The sequence below is a fragment of the Lipotes vexillifer genome, unplaced genomic scaffold (assembly GCF_000442215.2).
Source record: "Lipotes vexillifer unplaced genomic scaffold, Lipotes_vexillifer_v1.1 scaffold190, whole genome shotgun sequence".
Taxonomy (NCBI): Eukaryota; Metazoa; Chordata; class Mammalia; order Artiodactyla; family Lipotidae; genus Lipotes; species Lipotes vexillifer.
In genome coordinates this window covers 1,265,628-1,283,012 of record NW_006794958.1, presented here as the reverse complement: position 1 = coordinate 1,283,012, position 17,385 = coordinate 1,265,628, and the positions used below count along the sequence as shown (strand labels likewise).

The following is a 17,385-nucleotide window of genomic DNA, read 5'->3' as shown; positions in this document are numbered from 1 at the left end:
CATTCCTGTGTCTTCTAAGGAGGTCTAGTTAATGTATAATGGAGATGCACAGTGCACACTAAAGAGAGATAGTGGCCCAAATGGGCAGAGAGAATTTTATATTCAAAAATTTTCTTATCCTGCCTTAAAAATAACTTTATCTCATATCTTTATACAGGGAGAGAGAGAAGAAAGAGAATGAATTATACAATAGCCTTTTGTGTCTGACTTCTTTCACTTAGCATGATTCATTTGACATTTATCTATGTTATTGGTTTGTATCAATAGTTTATTCCATTTGATTAATGAGCATTACTTCATTGTATGGATATACCATAGTTGGTTCATCCATTCACATGGTGAAGGATACTGATTGTCTCAGTTTTGCGCAATTATAAATAAAGCTGCTATAAACATGCACTATAGGTTTTGATGTACACATAAACTTTTGTGTCTCTTGGGTAAATACCTAGTAGTGAGACTGCTGAATCATACGGCACAAATACATTTAACTTTATAATAAACTGCTCAATTGTTTTCCAAAGTAGTTGTACCATTTTGCATCAACAATGAACAATCATTCCAACTGTCTCACATCCTCATCAGGAATGGCTAATGTCAGCTTTTTGTTGTTTTGTTTTGTCTTGTTTTAAGTATTCTAACATGTGTACTGGTATCTCACTGTAATTTTAATTTTTGTTTCCCTAATGACATATTATGTTGAGCATCTTTTCATGTGCTTGTTTGCCATCCTCATATCTTCTGTGGTAAAAAGTCTATTCAAATATTTTGTCTACTTTTTAACTGGGTGGTTTCTTTTCTTATTTTTGAATTTTGAGTGCTTATTATACATCTTGTGACTACTTTTGAATTGTAATTACAAGAGGCAATGAAATCTCCATCCAGGATCTTATCAAGAAACTCTTACACACAGTTCAGGTGGCTTGCTCAGAATATTGTAGTAATCTGTAGTAGCAGTAAATCAAGTCATGTTTTATCTAATCATGCTCTTTTTCTACCCCTGCTTCTTTGATGAGAATGTAAATTGGTGTACCTTCTTGGAATTTTGCCAATGTCTACCAAAACTTGAAAATGTATAAACCCTTTGACCTAGTAGTGCTATTTCTTAAAAAATTAGTCAGAGTTACTTAGTGCATCAAAAGTGGACTTATTGACTTAGGATGATGTTCCTTATTGGTATTCTGAAACCGTTATTGGATAATAAGTTTTAGCAAAATTACATGCATAGATTGATCAATTTTTTAAATAAAAATTATATGCAGATCTACTCATTCAGTAAATATTTACTAAGTGTCTTCTGTTTGCCAGGAGCTAACTGTGCATGCACAGGGAATACAGAGATAAGCAACCATGTTCTCAGAAAAAAAAAACAATTACATAAAAATGCATAGACCTTATGGACAGAAAATAAAGTGGCAATTTGAAGGATAGAAAGAAAATCATTATCATGCAAAATATAGCTCTAAGCATCCCAAATAAATTAGTTTACATTCTTCTTTAGAGGCACCTGGATAGAAAGGTAAACAAAGAACAAATTATACTATAGTGATTAATGTGAGTATGGAGGAGGGAGCAGCAGGTTCTAGAAGACAATGGTTTGAATCCTAGTTATGTCAGTTTCCAACTGTGTTTAACCTCATCCTTAAAATGTAGATATTACAATTATTGTGTGAATGAATGAAATATTCCAAGTAAGGCAGGACAATGGCTGTCACATAGTAAGTACAAATTGAATGTTAGCTGCCATTATTATTATTATTATTACTGTAACTGAGCAGGAACCTATGGGGTCTTCCCATGACAGACCCTACCTCCCCATGTCCTCTGCCTGCCTCATGACTGTAGAAAAACTTTAGTCTCCCAGGCCTCACCTGAGTCAAAAAAGCTGGCTCAAGAATTAATGACAGAAGAAATGTAGTAACAAAAAGTAGCAGTTGAGCCAGGAGAACTGGTAACAATTTAAACAATAGATCAGCCATATAGCAGAGTCACATAATCTTTAGTTCCTCCCTGAAGGACATATATAACAGTGTCTGATACACATTCTTGAGTTGTTTTGCAGATACTAAAACTCCCACCAAATGGTAGAAATTAACTGCATGATGACCATGAACACATAGCCTTCAGACTGGCTGGAGCCTGAGAATTGATGTTAACCCTTGTGACACCACCCTGTTACCTCACCATCAACCAACCAGAGCATTGTGCACCAGATGATCACACACCCTGTGACTCTCTCCCTTACCTAGCCTTTAAAAACCCTTCCCTGAAATTTATCAGGGTCTTTTGAGCATGAGCCACCCATACTCCTTGCTTGACCCTTGGAATAAACCTTTGCTCCACACTCCAACGTTTCAGTTTGTTTGGCCTCACTGTGCATTGGGCACATGAATTTGAGTTTGACTACATAACCCTTATCCAAATGAATTAAAAAATGGTAATTTTCAATCAGGCATATCAATGATTTTGTCTGTAACTAAAGCAGACTTTGACTTCTAGGCATTTATTTTTAAAATGTACACTTCTTTACATTATTTATTATTCATTAAAAATGAATATTTTGTGGGGATCATGGCAGTGGGGAGATCATTTGAGATATTCCTCATTAATATTATCTTCCTCCATGAGTAGAAGGATACAAAATTTAACTATTAAGGAAATATGCTTGAACATTGGAGCAGTAATATTGGCACCCCTGAAATAAAAGACTTAGTTTGCAAATAATACGATGGTTGCAAAGTGTTTTGAAATTTTATGGCACCTAATAGCTATAATTAAGGGGTCAGTAATGACCACAATTGCATGTGGATAATATAAAGAAATGAATCACTCATCCTAATCCTTAATGATATTGGAAAGGAAAGGTTACATACTGGCAAATTTGTTAGCATTTTCCTCACATTTCAAATCTGTTCCTGAAAGATAACTGCAGCTGCTGCAGAGAGAATTAAAAGATAAAAGCAGTCTTAGGTTTTACAAAACATAAGATAGAGATGTTATCCCTGAGGTCTCCCCTCAATGCCTATGTACAATGCCTCTGCAATTAGCATTGGCAGTTGATTTTATAGACGTGAGCTACTGAAAGGACGTGTTGTTGAGTAAGGAAATCCTTTAAACGGAATAAGACAGAAAATTAAAAAAAAAAAAAGAAGAAGAAGAAAGCAAGGGGGGATAATAATAGGGATTTATAAAGTATGTTTTGATTGCAAACTGGTCACCTAAGAGTGTTTTTGAACTGTTCATTATGTTGTCATGTTGCTAAACTCTTTTGACTTGGAAAAGATAAATAACCACAAGACAAAGAAATTCTTCAAATATCTTCCTGAAATTATTGACTTGTGCTATATAGAGCAACTATAAAAGTGTTTCTATTATTTCCCCCTTTTTTCCCCCTTTAGCTTTATTTTCACTTCAGAAGGAAAAGGAAAGTGGTTGTTAATGTGACATCAGAGACAGTTTCAAAGATCTGTCCCCTGTGGTCTTCCACTCCCACTTGCTGTCTCTATAATTCAGGAAGAAACAAGGCCACCTGTTTCATCCCAGCAACTTGACAGCTCTCGTAGTTGAGCTAATAGATTGTAAAGTCACTCTTAAGCACATTAGACAAAGAATACAGTTGTATATCTTGCTTCTGAGATTCTTAATAATTAAACTTGAATGTGTGCTGTCACAAAGACTTTTCTCCTTTTAAATGTTTGAGTTTACTTTCTTCAAATGAAGTTAAATTTTCAAGAATGTTTATACCCTTAATTGAAAACTCCTTAAAGACAGGAGCTGTTTAATATTTTTATATCCTCTGCACCTAACACAGTGCCACCCACATAGTCAGTGCTCATCAAATATGTAAGGTAAGGAAAGAGCAGGAAGAGAGAGGAAAGGAAAAGGGAGATTTTCTACAGTGAGATAATAACTGGATAGTGCAATTCCCTGAACTTCACACCTGTTCTGTTTGAGAATTCTAAAAATTAAACTGAACTTTAGCCATAAATTTAGCCATAAATATGAATTTATTTTAAATTATTTAAAATGTAGCATACCTGAGCCAATATGTAGCTCCACGGAATATTTAGTATTATGTTGTAGTCTCTGTCCTTTATGTCATTATTCCTAAAAGTATCATTTATTGGAATCACCATTACTTCATTTTTAAAAAATAAAATGTTTGGACATTTTTTTAAATATAAAAATTATGCATGCTTAGCACTTGGAAAATGTAAAAAACCTATTTGAAATATATATTCAAAGAAAATATAATACAGTATAAGCTTATCCGTGAATGGGGAGCAGAATTTACTACTCCAGAATATGCCTCTTTGGCATAAGGATTATCTTTAGCTTGTTATTTTTAAGAAATAGCAGACATAGGAGAAGCTCTGAAAATGTAGTAGGAGCTTACCCTTTTACAAGAGAAATTTATAGTTATAAGGGAAATCCCCATTTGTAAGGGTGTCTTCCTCTCTGTACCAGGAGAAGGAGGATGAATAATATCTAGAAACTCTTATCAGTGGAGAAGACACTTAAATCTGTTATAATAATCATACTCTTTTTCACTTTGCTGTTTCTGATAATTTCCCATAACTGGCCTCTCCCTACCCCCAACATCTTTCTTTTACTTTTGCCTGAAGATGGTATTTAAGGTGGTAGTTTGGGCCACTTCAGGGAGTTACTCAGTTTTCCTGGGTGTCTCCTTCATATACAGGAGGTATACATGTTATTTATTAATCTATCATTTTATTACAGGGGGTCTCAGACAAGAACGTAGAGGGATAGAGGGGAAATTATTTTTCCTCATCTACACCCTGTAAACAAAAGAAGGTTGCCCACCGTTCAGTTCTACAAGAATCAAGTCATTAGCCACTGAAATAGCTGATGTACAAGTACACCCTGAAAGGAGTTTAGGATAAAGCGTTCTGTGTTTTGGATATATGAGCCCCTACATAGTTAAAATGCATATCTAAGGAAGAATTTCAATGGCCCCAGATTCTTGCATCTTCCCATACCTAGATAAACACTGAAATCATTAACTGAGATATTTGATCCTCATGACTAACAGTAACCTTATACCAAGATGTGTGTTTGACTACATGTATTTCCCAGACCAAAAAGAAAAGAAATTCATATACATACTGGCTCCTCACCTGCCTCTTTGGACCAGTTCCTCAGAAGCTATCTGAGAGGCTATCTCCTGCACTATAGTCTAGTCCTCAGTAAGTCCCCAAATAAAACTGAAACTCACAGCTCTCACATTGTGAGGTTTTTTATTTTTCCAGTCAATAACCCATTATGCTACTTCCCAAGAATAATCACTATTTATATTTTGATGTATTTCCTTCTTGAAATTTTTTATTTTCCTATTTTTTCATATATGAGGCTTTCTATATAATTTTATATCTTGACTTTTTACATGATATTATACCTAATTATCTTATGCCCTTTGTAAAATATGGTAGCAATTTCCATTCCCACCAGGGATAAATGAAAGAAATCTTATCACACATGGAAATTCATAGACTATAATGACATTTTTAATTTTTGCTAAATTCATAGAAATAAAATATATATATTTTGTAAATTTCTATTTTCTTCATTTAGAAAATACTCATCATTCTACTTTAGCTTCAGAAGACATAGTGGTTTTCTAAACCACTCTCAAAAGGCAAAACAACTCTCAAAGATTCAAACTTTTTTTTAATTTTTAAATATTCATTTGTTTCATTTCTTTCCAGCAGAAGACTGCTTGATTATTGATTGTGCAATTTACAGTAGAAACTGGAGTAGAAGTGATTCTAAGAGTCAAATCGCTAATGATCCATATGTATAGTATTTCCATTATCCCATCTCTTAAAGAAAGTTTCTGAATATTCTAGCTGAGTATGTAGAGGTGCTTCTTACTGATGCATGTCTCAGTACCAAGTGGAACTCAATAAAAGAAGATGGCAATAAAGAGCTTAGTGTTAAGACGGGAGCTGGCCACTTCCAGAAGAGGGTATGAACCTTCCTTTTGACTGTATGCCGAACAAGTCAACTGTTTTTCTTGTCCAAGAACAATTACTTAACTTGGGCAAGATTACTGTTAATTTATGGAATCTGGTAGTATCTTATGTCATCTTGGGAATTTAAGAATTGTCTTTGAGGCCATTGATTAAGTTAAGAAAAGAATTCTACTACTTCAGTTCAAAATCTCTTTCCTCTGGGTCCCAATCACATGTAAAAAAAATACGCACATAAATTCTGATATTTGGTAAGAGGGGTAGATTCATTAAAACTGAAAATTATTGATTTTTAATTTCTCATAAGATCTAGGCAACAACAACAAAAAAGGAGGCAAAAAATGATAGCATGAAAGAGTCACGTTGGAAATTTCTTCCATTTAGCAAGATGAATAGGTTGAGTCACATAAAATTGCCAATATCCAGCTGTTTTTAACCTATAGAAACAATTTCATATTATTCAACCTGAAATACTAGTAAATATTATTCTTAAAGAGAGGATTCTTGATTGCTGATGCCAACTAAAGGGACAGGAAACCATTCATTATATAATAGCAAGAGTATATGTTGCATCGTTATCATTAGCAATTATTAATAATCATTGTATATTGAGAACGTTATAAACTTTAAAAAATGTATTCAAAGAAGAGAGAAACAGAAGTGTTGCTAGTCATACAAGTTTAAATGTCATAAAAAATTGATTATTGAAACTGTCCCTTTACTGATTCCCTAAGCCCTGCTATTGGCCCACATGCCCTACCTATGCTCTTACAGGTGCTGTAATTTCTTCTCTATTTGACTATTTATTGCTCTTATCACTTTTTATTACAAATGCATGTATAACTGTAAGCTCTCTGAGGGCAGGCTCCAGGTTGTCATGCCTAGCATTTTCCCAAGCAGCAATAGGTGCTCAATTATATTTTGAGGATTGATAAACTGACAGAAACTGGAAAAATAATTTTGCTTTCCTAGATTATTTTTATTTTATTATTATGGAGAGAATTCACTCAGCTCAGAATAATACAGATTTAAGTTGAGAGAATGCAATCTAGGTTTCAGCTAATACCATTAAACTGTAATATGCATCACTGTAGCATCTTAGATTCAATGAAATATAGTAAATTAAAGTGAAAAATTTTAATATGACAAAATGAAACCCTCCACATCCTTTTAGTGGCCTGGAGTCCAGGCTCTGTTGATGTCATTTCACAAAATTTCTTAGTTCTTTGTGAGCAGTGACTCAGGCTGTGGCATAGCCCATGAGCTAAGGCAATGGTGCTTTAGTCCCGGCAGATCGTGGAGAACTCACACATTACAAAGAACAAGGTCAATTTTTTTTTTACTGTCTGGTTTCTATAGCATATTCTTGTTTCCTGTTGGGCCATAACATCAGCATTGTCATGTCTATTAAATTTCTTAAACCGATCTGGTAATAAAAATAAGCCAAAGAATTCAAATGGTAATTTCCTTCAAGATTGTTAACTCCCTGGAATTACATGCCTTCCCGTTTGCACAAATGGTCTCCAAATATAAAAAGGACTATTTAAATGAAAAATCCAAAAGATCAAAACCATTTCCTCCAAAAATATCATTACTATAATATCATTTCTAGTTTTTATTGGGTTCATGGAGAACCCTGCTGTGTTTTGTAAAGAAAGCCATCAATCCAGTGTTGTCTTCAGTAGAATGTTAGTTCAGAACTTTCTTGATTCTGCGTTTCTACATCTACCACGTGGTGAATATCAGAGAGACAAAAACGTCTGAATTCCTAACTGAATGTTTTAGTTTTCAAATGTTTTCTGTCATGCAATTAGCTCAAATATATGAGAAAATAAAAGAAAAGTGAAGGTTTGGAGTCAACAGTCTTTGAATAGATCATATAAGTTCATTTCCTAGGATAACTGACATTTTACTAAAGAGAAACTGTTATCATTTGGGATTCCAGTTAGAGTCCTAGCTCTCATACTCATTAGCTGTGTAAACTCAAGCAAGAGAGAATGGTTACTAGAGTCTGTTTTATAGGTGAAAAATCTGGGTCTCACTGAGATTAAGGGACTTAATCACTCTCTTCTTAATTCACAAATTCAAATAAAATAATTGTTACGTATAATATTGTTATCTATAATATCAAGGTATTATTTTTATTTTCTGTGACTTGTTACTTTTTGTTCTTACATTATTAATGTAAATTGTTACCTGTAAATATTAGTCTAAATCTAAGGTATTATCATTATTTAATTATTATCTCTGCTAGGCTAAGGTCAGACCAACTGACCTTTGATTGGAGAATCAAATATGAGGAAAATTTTTAATCTTGACTTACAAGCAATGTTTTTATGATTACTACATTATTGTAGCTTTTTGCCCAAGTATGATGATGCACAGAAATCCACATGCAAGCCTCCAGGAGACGGTAAGGAGAAGATCCTCAACCCTGCCTCATTAAAGAGAATAATAAAGACCAGACACTGACTCCAAATAAATGCCATGGACTTTCTAGGAAACTATTCCTTTTCAAGTGAGTTTTAGAAAAATAATGTCTCTTAATAAAGTTACATTATATCAAAATATCTCTTAATAAAGTTCATTAAGACGTGAAGGCAATATTTCACTCAAAGTAATTTTTAAACATATTTTTTAGACACAAGTATTTTCTTCTCCCTGGATTCCTGCACCTTATTATTTTTTCCTAGTATGATAGCTACCTGTAAACCATCTCTGAAAAATCTAGTTTATAAATTTCACTTCCTAGAAATAATAAAAAGAGGAAATCAGCAGCTGTTCAAATCTCCTGAGTTAATTTCCCAAAACTATTCCATTGGTATGACACTTAAATCTTATTATGATATTCCCTCTAACATTATATTTCCTGCAGTGAATAATATACATAGGAAATTCCAATGCACATAGAGAAATGCAGAAATGAAAAATACCTTTTTGATATGGAAGATGTATATTTTGGAAGTAGCATCACATATAGTTCCTCCTCAGCAATGAACATCTGCTTCCTTTCATTATGATTGTGCTACAATTTCAAATGGCCATGAGACAGCATTGCCATATATTGGAAATGCAAGTGTTCAAGAAATATTCTCCAATACTCCCTATAAAATTATGGTCAGGAAATAATTTTTCAAATGATATATGAAAAACAAAGAATAAATAAATATGAGGAACCAAGATTTAAATGTATACTAAATACATGATTTCTTAGAACCAAATTTATTGCCCAGTATTTTGATGATTTAAGAAGAAAGCAAACAATTAGTAAAATAATTTTAACTTTAAGAGCATGTAAGAATATCTAAGCTTATTCCATTCACAAAAGGTAAAACTCATACAAGAGAGAATTTTACAATGTGTTTGCTAAAAGGATTATCAAAGTTATGTCTTCTACTTCTGAAGTAAATTTGGGCTTAACTTAAAGCACCTGATAACCTTGCCTTTTAAAAACTGGAACAATTTACCTAAAGCTGCTACATAATTTTCACTGTCAACTTGTTTGAGGAGATTTGTTTAAATACTTGATTGCAGAGACTTTTGGCAATCCTACAGAAGGATAGATGATATAAATTACTCCTTTTTCTCTTATTCTAGAGCAGCATGTTAAATCCCAATCTCCCCATGCCCTCCCTATCTGTACCTCACATTACAACCCATCCAAAGCAGTTACCAGTCCCCTAACACTTGCCATGTGTTCCCACCTCTGTGCCTTTTTCATGTGAGTTCTGTCTGGACAGCTCCTTAACCCTTTTCTCACTATTCTATACTCCAGTGCCATCTCAAAAATTCCTTTGACATGCAGCCGTTCTAGATTTCTTCTCCTCTCCAATTGTAACCTGATATGATTACTGTCTCCCTGAAACCCTCACGTCATTTTGAACCTTTCTAAGGTACTTACAGTCTCATGCTTCTATTGTGTTATGGTTAACTGTGCATTTTTCTTAGATCCACTCCCCATTATATTCATTACAAATTCACTCATATTCAACATGTACAATATCAAATGAGTATTCTCTATGTATAGACTGTGTATTATGATCTGACTCAATAAAGACGAATATGACATTATCCTGGCCTCATGAAATTTACCTTGAAGGCAAGACCCGCTCATTTTCTTTACCTTTCATGTTTTGCACAGTATTGTGCATATTTTAGTCATACAACAGATATTGTATAATTTAAGTCATTACAACTTAAGTGTTGATAACATACAAAAAATAAGAAATGTAGCTGACCATTTTGCATGTTATGTAAAAACCATTAATACCTGATGTGAAGTCAATGCTCCTCTCTAAAATTGATATGGTAAAAGTACTTACTAACCTTAATTTTGGGGATGCTACTTAATATGGAAGAAATTAGCCTGGAATGTTATACAGGCTAATTTTTCAAAATATTTTTTTTATAAGACTGTTCTATCCTACAGGCAAGATCAAACTTTTAACATCATTAATGATTCCTTAAATTTTAAAAAGCACCCTCTGGGTCACATTATATGTTGTTGTATAAAACAGAAGGGGGATAAACTCAATTGCAGTCTAATCATAGAAACCCCAGCAATTAAAACTCTTTTCAAATAATTCACAGATACATGTACTTTATAAAGTTATTTTTTCATGCATAAGCACACAGCATTGAAGTTACAATAAAGACAAAATATCTGGCAAATTTAAATTAGGGGATAATTTCAATTGTTCATGAGTATTCCCTCCCTCCATAATTTGCATATGATCATATACAAGGGATTTATTCCAGAAAGTCCCCTGAACATCACTGTTACTTAATGTTGAATTATCTAGCTTGTGAAGGCCAAAGAAATTATGAATACCGATAGGTGCTTCCAAAAAATTACCTACCAAATGTGATGAGAGATAATTTTACATGTATATAAGGCCACAGTTTCCAGACTAAACAGAAAGATAAAAATAGCATAACTAACCTTTTGAGAAAAGTATTTTTCACTTCATTAATCAAATAGGTCATGTGTCAAAAATTACACACATATGTGCACGTACCCCATGATCAAACTATTGAGAAATTTTAAAACAAAGTTCTTTACATACCCCAAACAGGGCTATAAAGAGGCCTTTCCACCCTATAATTTGAATGTAGTCAAAGTCAAATCTTGGGATCTTTTGCTCAAACTGCCACTATGTTTACATCAGATTATCAGATCGTAGGAATCTACTCTCTTGGTAGGAATAAAGTATTTTCCTAAGCACAGCTATCACTTTATTCCAGATGAAGTGAAGCCAGAACCCATTGTTTTAAACTAACATACAACAAAAAAATGGCAAGATTGTGAAATGACTGCACTTATTTATTGAAAAGTTATTTTATTCTGGCATAACAACGATTTCTTTCTAAAACTTTAAGTGAAATCTACAGACCAAATAGATTTTACTACCCATTAAACAGAAGCAAGGAATTATTAAGGAAAGTTCTATTTTCCTTATTTTCTGTGATAATGATTGTGCCAAAAAGCACATCCAGGAGTTTCTGGTAGATAATAAATTAGAGAGACAGAGAGAGAGAGAGTGTGTGTGTGTGTGTGTGTGTACACGTTCACACCAGAGCGATGGCATGTGGCGACTTAAAATCTTTTCCTGTTACTGAACAGTTTCCACATTGCACGATTTTGCCCTAAAATGGTTCTTCTGACGCTGTTATGGATGTTGGTGTAAATTTTTGAGTTAGGACAAGTACATATTTTCTGTAAAGACAGAGAGAGTAAATATTTTAGGATTTGAGGGCCACTTATGGTCTCTGTTATATATTCTTTGTTTTCTTAAAAACCTTTTAAAATGTGAAAACCATTCTTAGCTTTTTGGCTATTCAATAATGGGATACAGGCTGAATTTTCCCCTCGAGGCCTAGTTTGACCCCTTTGAATTATCGTTAGGCTGTGGAACATGTTGCAAGTTAAAAGAGTATGTAGCAGCAAACGTTTACCAAATACAAAACCTCTGTTCTTATGATTTTTAAATGGAATAAAAAAAATCAGCAGACCTGGTGTTCCCTTAGGAGGAGCTTCTGAATTCTGCTTCTTCCATGAGCTTCACTTGAGACAGTAGTTACCCAATCACTTATGAGCTGCACCACGGGGCTCTGCGATCAATGGAAGTTTAACGGATCGAGATTTCCAAAGCTCTCTAGCTAAACTGTATTTACTTTCTCTCTTCTTTCTGTTTCTTTCTGTCTCTTTCTGTCTCTCTCTCCGTCACACGCTCACCCCCGCATCTTTTCATTAAATAGAAACAGAGCAGCTGTGTGCAATTGTCTTCTACACCTGAGCAAAAGGGCCTTCTCAATTCAGCGGTACCTTTAAGCTACATCTTAAATACATCATTCTAGCCTTAAGGCAATCTATCCCATTTACTTTCTCTTTTTTTTTTTAAGAGTTTTTTTTTTTTTTGGCGGAGCACAGGCTCCGGACGCGCAGGCTCAGCGGCCATGGCTCACGGGACCAGCCGCTCCGCGGCATGTGGGATCCTCCCGGACCGGGGCACGAACCCGTGTCCCATGCATCGGCAGGCGGACTCTCAACCACTGTGCCACCAGGGAAGCCCAGATTTTTTGTTTTTGATGTGGAGCATTTTTAAAGTCTTTATTGAATATTGTTTCTGTTTTATGTTTTGGTTTTTGGCCCCGAGGCATGTGGGATCTTAGCTGCCCGACCAGGGATCAAACCTGCACTCCCTGCATTGGAAGGCGAAGTCTTAACCACTGGACTGCCAGGGAAGTCCCCCCATTTGCTTTCTTCTGTACATATTTCTTGGGTAGACAGGGATTTTTCCATTTCATTGAACAAATATTTATCAAGTGCCTAATATGACCACACCAAGATTCCCAATTTTAATGTGGATACGAATCACCCTGGGATGTCATTAAACCGCGGATTCTGATTTAGTAGGTCTGTTGTGGGATCTAAGATTCTGCATTTCTAAGGAGTTCTCAGGTGATGCTGATGCTGAGGGTTTGTGAGCCATAATTTGAGAAGCAGGAACATGAGGAACACAGGTGTGTATACAGGTGATTACAACACTACAGTGGTGAGCACTACTTGAGGAAAATGTGCTATGAAAACATATAAACTTGGACAGAACGCATATTTCAAAATTCAGGAAAAACTTCTTGGAGTATGTAAGAACAAAACTGATTTTCAGAAGAGTAGGCGTGTTGAGGATAAAGGGAGGAGTGCAGTAAGAAGGCAAAGAAAGGAGGAGGGGCTGGAATTCCTGGTAGTAGAAGACCCTGCAAAGCAGATGTTTAGTGGCTATCAGAAAAATCTGTGAAAAACGAGGACAATGGATAATCTAGAAGACGAAACAAGGAGTATTTAAAGGAGAGAGTGAACGACAGTGGTTCAGTTTAGAAAAAGTTGTAAAGTATCCACTAGAAATAACAACGAAGATGTATTTTTTTTTTTTTTAATAATACACAATGTATTTATTTATTTATTTATTTATGGCTGTGTTGGGTCTTCATTTCTGTGCATGGGCTTTCTCTAGTTGTGGCAAGTGGGGGTCACTCTTCATCGCGGTGCGCAGGCCTCTCACTATCGCGGCCTCTGTTGTTGCGGAGCACAGGCTCCAGACGCGCAGGCTCAGTAATTGTGGCTCACGGGCCCAGTTGCTCCATTTTTTTTTTTTTTTTAATAATACACAATGTATTTATTTATTTATTTATTTATGGCTGTGTTGGGTCTTCATTTCTGTGCATGGGCTTTCTCTAGTTGTGGCAAGTGGGGGTCACTCTTCATCGCGGTGCGCAGGCCTCTCACTATCGCGGCCTCTGTTGTTGCGGAGCACAGGCTCCAGACGCGCAGGCTCAGTAATTGTGGCTCACGGGCCCAGTTGCTCCATGGCATGTGGGATCTTCCCAGACCAGGGCTCGAACCCGTGTCGTCTGCATTGGCAGGCAGATTCTCAACCACTGCGCCACCAGGGAAGCCCCTGAAGATGTATTTTGTGATCTTGGTGAAAACAATTTTAGTAACTGAGTGGACACAAAAGCTATATTACAGCAGGCTAAGAGTATTTGGCGGTAAGGAAAGCAGAGTTAGCTATGTTGTGCTTCTGTGACGTAAGAGACTTCAGGCTGTTTAAATTCTTTTGGAAAGAAGGAGGTAGGAAGAAATTGAAGACACAGGAAAGAGGAAATGATCAGTACATTAATCTCCCTGAGGAGGGAGGAGATGAGATCTAGAGCAAAACTGGGAAGATTATTTTAGGAGATTCCTAGATATATTTTATTCTATCAGGAAGAAAGAAATTTCTAAAAATGAGTGCAGACCAAGCCAAATCTGTGTTTATTGTTAGAAAGTTGGAGTTCCCACCTTTATGATCATTAGGAATTACATTTCTATTCTGAGGGGAAAGGCAATAAGACCCAATGTTTCAAAAGCATGGAAAAGAAATTTATGGGAAATGGAAAAGATATTTAGTTAACAAAATGGTAAAAAATGTCCATATGTATTTGATCTCTGAACTGTTTTGTGTTTTTATGCTGGAAGAGACCATTGTTGTAACAGTGGTCTGAGTCCTGGCCCCCTTCCACACTAGCAGGAATCCTGTCTTCCTTTTGTCAAGGTGGAACTCCACCAGGTCCTGGTGTTCTGGATGGATTTCACCCGACATTCCCTGTTCTGAATACTGGGGCCCTTCTTTCACATCCTATTCCTTGGGCCTGGGCTCCCAGGTTATTAGCACAGACCTGAAGCTAACTCAGAGTTTATTATACTCCATGGAACTTGCTTCTCATATATTCTTATTATTTCATGCTTAATCAATTGTATATCTCTACACACATGCATGCATTCACACACATACACGCACACTTGTGTGTCCTCAAAACTCTCCACTTAGATATCTCCTAGATATCTACCACTATTCTTATAGTCAGGGCTGTGAAAAATGTCTACTGGAAAAATCTCTGACCATCATAATTCTAAGGATGCTAAATATCCCCAAATGTCCTTGACATTTTGATAAGGTCATACTTACCCTTATGTGCAAGATACACATACTTCGTTTTTCTCATTGGTGGTTGACCTGTACAATCTCTAACCACCCAACCTAACTCTGGAGAAGAATTGCAGAATATTGTATTTTCTTTATAATGCCTGCTTTTGATTCAAGACCACATCTGACAAGGATCTAATAAAATCAGTCAAAGATGTATGAGTGACTTTTCTTTCTGAGAGTGAAAATCTGAACCTTGATTTCTGTTCACAAGTGCTGCTACAAGGCTTTACAGAGGATAGAAAATTTTCTAGAACAGAGTTATCTGAAAGAAATTAATTTATGAACTGATCAGATTTTCTTCTACCTGGCTTAGTAGAAAAAAAGTATGGTGGGGCAAAGGGGAGGTTGATGCAGTTTAACATTCTAAGTGTTTTAGGAAAGCAATTGGACATATTGATTATGAGTATAGTCCTCATGCAACACTTGACTGATTCTATTATTTAGGAAAATTGGCCTGTTAAATTAACTGACATTTAGAGTTGTCCAAGTGTTTGGTGATAATAAATAGGAGACTGACTTTCACTTAATTTGATAATTGTTTTTAAATTCTACAGATAAGTCACATCACTGTTGTTTGCCCCCTAGAGCAGACCACTCCCATACCCTGTGCTCAGAGGCCTTTGTCTATAACAGTAATTGTTACTAATTTTGTAATGACCTCCTTTCCCTTACCCCCAAAGGTTAAATTTGCCAGAGCCATTAACTAGATACAATGTCTACTGCCCACTGGATGGTGGCTGTTATATTTTAATGAAATGTATCAAGCCCTAAAATTATACCACAGAAGAATTAAAAGAATAAATAACATTAATGACATCACATTTTAAAATATAAATTTCTGGAAAATAGCTATATTTTACACTGTTAATTTGCTTTACTTAACACTGAGTTAGCTTCGGCCAGAAAAATATGCAACTGTGAGATGGATTTCCCTGTTTATATCCTCAAGTACAAATACACCCTAATTCCTTGAAGATTCAGATAACTTATTAATATGGATCAAGTTCAATGTTATATGGAAACAGAAAACCCCTTATATTTTACAAAAGTGCTATAAAATCCTGGACATCTCTTTCATCTCCATATATATTCCTCATCCAGGCACTTCCTAAGTTCTAGGAGACATAGATATCCAAAGCAAATAGATATCCAAAGCAAATAGATATCCAAAGCGAACAGTTGAACCCATGCGCAAGCTTCCCACTTCTACTCTTTCAGCAAAGAAAACTGGAGTGTCCCCTTCTGACTATGAAATTGTCACTCAAGATCTGTGAGTCCTAAACCTTTGCTGCCCCTAGGTGGGCTTCTGCTTTCAGGAAAACAAGTTTAAACCAAACTTCCTGGAAAGGAAATCCATCAAAGTCTCTCTCCTCTACTTCTCTGCCTGCCTCCTTCTCCCTGTCTCCTCTCTCTTCCCCTCTCACCTCACTCATTCACATGGGCACACACACAGACGTGTTTATGGATGCCGTTTTCTTTTCTTCTGCTAAAAATGATTTTTTTTTAGCAGCACTCAAGTATAACACCTAAAACGTGAGAATGATTCTCTGAAGGAACTTGTGGATAGCTATGCTTTGCTGTTCTTTTTTTTAACACGTGTTTTCCTGATATAGCTATTGTTTTAGAAATCTATGATTAGTAAAGCACACACCCACTATTTTTTTTTCCATCTGCCAGATGCTAAGTTGTGTCTAGAGTCTCACAAAGAACAGAAGCCAACATGGCTCCTTTCATGTGCATTCTTGTTTACCAGAGTGGGGGACAATGACTGCTGAGATGAACAGCCACAGCTTAAGGAAAATGGTTATGTTTCTTGTTTCTGGGCTATGATCAGGAAAAGCCCAGGGATAAAACATAAAACAGTTTCAAAAAATGGTGGCTCGCTGTTCATTTAATTTTTTCAGAATCTACCATGGTAAATTTTAAGTGTTAAACACTGTCTATCTTTAACAGTGTTATCTTTAGTTACTGAAGCAACTTCTCCTAAACATAAGCTAGTCTCAGGCTACAAATGTGATGACTGAAGTTAAACGTGTCCTTTCAACAATTAGCACTCTCTTTAGTAAAAGAAATGATAACTTGGGAAAACAATGTGTTCCTTATAAGGGTTACTGATGGGATAGGAGTGTAACTTTCAGGTACACGTAGAGGTGATGGGAATTTAAGAAGAAGAAAATGGGGCTTCCCTGGTGGCTCAGTAGTTGAGAGTCCGCCTGCCAATGCAGGGAACATGGATTCGTGCCCCAGTCCGGGAAGATCCCACAGGCCGCTGAATGGCTGGGTCCGTGAGCCACGGCCGCTGAGCCTGCAGGTCTGGAGCCTGTGCTCCGCAACGGGAGAGGCCACAACAGTGAGAGGCCCGCGTA

At 35.9% G+C, this 17,385-nt stretch overlaps 1 pseudogene; it reads right to left on the bottom strand.

The window, feature by feature from the left end:
* LOC103074001 (14-3-3 protein zeta-like) overlaps window positions 1-17,385 on the bottom strand; it is a 111,376-nt pseudogene that overhangs the window by 11,210 nt on the left and 82,781 nt on the right.